A 4,790-nucleotide genomic window follows, 5' to 3' on the forward strand; every position below is an offset into this window, starting at 1 on the left:
AATACTCCATTGTGATTATATATACCATAGTTAATCTATTTATCTGTTGACAGGCATCTAGGTTCTTTCCATCTTTTTGCTATTGTGAACAGTGCTGCAATGAGCATGTGTGTGCATATGTCTTTTCCTGTGATGGCTCTTATTTCTATAGGATATATTCCTAGGAGTGGGATTGCTAGATCATATGGTATTTCTACCTCTAGCTTTCTAAGGAAGTGCCATATCATTTTCCAAAATGGTTGTATCATTTTGCATTCCCACCAGCAGTGCATAAGAGTTCCAGTCTCCCCACAGCCCCTCCAACATTTGTTATTTTCAATGTTTTTGATTCGTGCCAGTAATGCCGGGGTGAGATGGTATCTCATTGTGGTTTTAATTTGCATTTCTCTAATGGCTAGTGATCGCGAGCATTTCCTCATGTGTCTGTGGGCCACTTGAATGCCTTCTTTGGTGAAGTGTCTGTTCATTTCCTTTCACCATTTTTTAATTGCATTATTTGTCTTTTTGTTGTAGAGGTGTTGGATTTTCTTGTAGATTTTAGAGATTAGACATTTGTCTGACTTGTAATGTCCAAAAATTTTTTCCCAGTCTGTAGGTCTCTTTTTACCCTTTTGGTAAAGTCTTTTGATGAGCATAAGTGTTTCATTTTTAAAGATCTCAGTTATCTAGCTTATCTTCTGGAGTTTGTGTGTTCTTAGTTATGGTTTGCATCCTGTTAATGCTGTGGATTAGGGCCTCTAGCATTGATTCTATTTTTTCTTCTATGAACTTTATAGTTTTTGGCTTTATATTTAGTTCTTTGATCCTTTTTGAATTAATTTTTGTATATGGTGTGAGATATGGGTCCTGTTTAATTTTTTTTGCAGATGGATATCCAGTTTTGCCAGCACCATTTGCTAAAAGACTGTCTTTTCCCCATTTGATGGACTTTGGGCTCTTGTCGAAGATCAGGTGGATTTATACCTGGGTTCTCAATTCTATTCTATTGGTAAACGTATCTGTTGTTGTACCAGTACCAGGCTGTTTTGACTACTGTAGCTGTATAGTAGGTTCTGTGGTCATGTAGTGCAAGTCCACTTACTTTATTCTTCTTCTTCAATAGTGCTTTACTTATCCGGGACTTCTTCCTTTTCTGTATAAAGTTAAACATTAGTTTTTCCATCTCTTTAAAGAATCTTGTTGGTATCTGAATTGGGATTGCGTTGTATTTGTAAATTACTTTGGGTAGAATTGCCATTTTCACAATGTTGAGTCTACCTATCCATGAGCATGGTATGTTTTTCCTTTTATGTAGAACCCTTTGGGTTTCTTGCAGTAGCATTTTGTAGTTTTCTTCGTATATGTCTTTTATATCCCTCATTAGATTTGTTTCTAAGGTTTTTTTTTTTTTTTTTTTTTTTAGGGGCTATTATAAATGGCATTGTTTTCCTGATTTCCTTTTCATCATTCTCTTTATTGGTGTATAGGAATACAACCAATTTTTGTATGTTTATCTTGTATCCTGCTACTCTGCTGAATCTTTCTATTAGTTCCAGTAGTTTTCTCATGGAGTCTTTAGGGTTTTCTATGTATAGTATCGTATCATCTGCAAACACGGACAGTTTAACTTCTTTGTTACCAATTTAGATGCCCTTTATTTCTTTTTCTTGCCTTATTGCTCGAGCTAGGACTTCCAGCACAATGTTAAATAAAAGTGGAAATAAGGGGCATCCTTGTCTTGTTCCTTTTCTTAAGGGGAATATTTTCAGCCTCTCTCCATTAAGAATGATGTTGGCCGTTGGTTTTGCATAGATGCCCTTTATTATGTTGAGAAATTGCCCTTCTAAACCTATTTTATTGAGAGTTTTTATCAGGAATGGGTGTTGGACTTTGTCAAATGCCTTTTCTGTGTCAATTGAGATGATAATGTGATTCTTTTCTTTCCTGTTATTTATGTGGTGGATTACGTTGATTGATTTTTTAATGTTGAACCATCTTTGCATTCCTAGAATGAATCCTACTTGGTCTTAGTGTATTTTTTTTTTTTTATATGATGCTGAATTCTATTGGCTAGAATTTTGTTGAGAATTTTTGTATTTAGATTCATGAGAGATATTGGTCTGTAATTTTCTCCTGTTGTGGCTTCTTTGCCTGGTTTTGGTATCAGGGTTATGTTGCCTTCACAGAATGAATTTGGAAGTGTCACTTCATTTTCTATGTTCTGAAATAGTTTGAGTAGTACTAGTATAAGCTCTTCTCTGAACGTTTGGCAGAATTCTCCAGTGAAGCCATCTGGGCAAAGACTTTTTTTTGTTCCTAGTTATTTTATTACCTTTTCAATCTCTTCTCTTGTTATGGGTCTGTTCAGAGTTTCAACATTACTTTGTGTTAGTTTGGGTTCGTAGTGTGTTTCTAGAAATTTATACATTTCCTCTAGGTTTTCAAATTTGCTGGAGTACAGTTTTTCATAATATTCTGTTATGATCCTTTTTATTTCAGTTGGGTCTGTTGTAATGTCCCCCAGTTCACTTCTTATTTGGGTTATTTGTGTCCTCTCCTGTTTTTCTTTTGTCAGTCTGGCCAGTGATTTGTTGATTTTGTTGATCCTTCCAAAGAACCAACTTTTGGTTTTGTTGATTCTTTTTATTGTTTTTCTATTCTCTTTCGTTTATTTCTGCTCTGATCTTTATTATTTCTTCTAGTGGCTGTGGGCTTTTTTTTTTTTTTTTTTGCTGTTATCTTTCTGTTTGTTTGAGTTCTGTAGTTAATGTTTTGATTTTGTTCCTTTCTTATTTCTTGATGTGTGCATCTATTGCTATAAATTGTCCTCTGAGGACAGGTTTCGCTGTGTCCCAAAAGCTTAGGTATGATGTGTTTTCATTCTCATTTGATTCTAGGAATTTTTTGATTCCTTCTCTAATTTCTTCTATTACCCAGTGGTTTGTATGCAGGGTGTTATTCAGTGACCATGTAATTGATTCTTTTTCCTTGCTCCTCCTGTTGTTAATTTCCACCTTGATGGTGTTGTGGTCAGAGAAGATACTTTCTATTATCTCAGTGTTTTGGATTTTGTTGAGGGTTGCTCTGTGGCCTAAGATGTGGTCTATTCTGGAGAATGTTCCATCTGCGTTGGAAAAGAATGTGTAGTTTGCAGCTGTAGGGTGGAGTGCTCTGTATATGTCTATGAGGTCAAATTGGCTGATTGTGCCCTTAAGGTCTTCTCTATCTTTGTTGATTTTCTTTCTAGATGTTATGTCCTTTACCGAGACTGGCGTGCTGAAGTCTCCTACTATTATTGTGGAACTGTCAATTTCTCTCTTCAGTGCTGTTAGAGTTTACGTATTTTGGAGCCCTACCATTGGGTGTGTAGATGTTTATTACAGTTATGTCTTCATGATGGAGCATCCTCTTAATCATTATATAGTGTCCTTCTTTGTCTTTTATGGTGGATTTTGTTTTAAAGTCTATTTTATCTGAGATTAGTATTGCCACTCCTGCTCTTTTTTGCTTGATATATTTTTTTTCATCCTTTGATTTTTAATAAACTTACGTCTTTGTTTCTAAGGTGTGTCTCTTGTAGACAGCATATTGATGGATCTTGTTTTTAATCCGTTCTGTCACTCTCTCTCTTTATGGGTGTATTTAGGCCATTTACATTAAGTATAATTATTGATAGAAGTGAGTTTATTGCTGTTATTTTATAGTACTTTTTTTTTGTGGTGCTGATTTTTTGTTTCTCTTACTCTCCTGTGCTGAATTCCTTTTGTTTGTGGATTTTTTTTTTTCATTTCTTTTGTTTTTGTTTTTACTGAGACTTTATGTTTTTCTTCTTTGTTTTGCTGAGTAGGTTTGTTAACTTTCTTTGTGGTTACCTTGAAATTTACACTTATTTTCCTAGGTTTGAACCAGTCTATTATTACTTGGTATCACCTTGCCTCCCTCTCCATTAGAAAGTTCTATACCTACAGCATTTATTCCCTCTTTTATTGTTCTGATGTTGTCATTTACAGATTAACCTCTCTGGTTCCCTGTTGTAATTCTTTGCTTTTGAAAAATATGGAACACTTGACAAATTTGTGTGTCATCCATGTGCAGGGGTCATGCTAATCTTCTCTGTATCATTTGAATTTGAGTATTTGCGCTGCTGAAGCAATCACTTTTTTACCATTTCTTGAAGAAATTATTGTAAATATATATGATTTGGTGATAAAAATTGTCTTTATTCATATTTTAAACCCACTGTTAATCTTTTCTAATCTACATTATTCTTGTAACCTCAAACTAAATATCAGAATTTATAGATTTTAGCTCATTAATGTTAGATGAAAGTTCATAAAACAAAGGATTTATTTACATGGTTATACTTTTTCTGTGTATCATGTTGTGAAAATAGTATCATTATCACATATAACAATTATGTTTAAATATGAACTGTTTATCTGGTAATTAAAATCTGGTGATTTAGCATCCCCCTCATCTGTTGCTATTATTTCTCTCCACCATAATTTACAGTTCCCAAATCCTCTAATTCTCTTGTAGATAAGTAGTATATTTGCAAACTTCTTGCTGAGTTGACTTTTAAGAATTTTGATTTCTTTGTTGTGAAGCTCAATTCTTCCATAAAATACTCATTTGCATACACTCTCTTAGTCTCCTCCAAGGTTGGGTTTGGAAACTAAACTCAAATTAGATTAAGTAGCTTTGCCAACTCGGTTTTTTCTGATTAATATTCTTCTGCTTGCTAAAAAACGAAGTTTCTAATACCTACTAAATGTCAACATTAGCCACATGATACCACGTTCAAAACCCCT

At 34.1% G+C, this 4,790-nt stretch overlaps 1 non-coding gene across 1 annotated transcript; it reads right to left on the minus strand.

The window, feature by feature from the left end:
* Window positions 1–4,029: 4,029 nt before the first annotated feature.
* On the minus strand, window positions 4,030–4,136 carry LOC111822404 (U6 spliceosomal RNA). The gene has a single exon (XR_002825678.1). It is a non-coding gene; the product is annotated as a U6 spliceosomal RNA (small nuclear RNA).
* Window positions 4,137–4,790: the final 654 nt, after the last annotated feature.

The sequence above is a fragment of the Trichechus manatus genome, unplaced genomic scaffold (assembly GCF_000243295.1).
Source record: "Trichechus manatus latirostris isolate Lorelei unplaced genomic scaffold, TriManLat1.0 scaffold00173, whole genome shotgun sequence".
NCBI classification, from domain to species: Eukaryota; Metazoa; Chordata; class Mammalia; order Sirenia; family Trichechidae; genus Trichechus; species Trichechus manatus.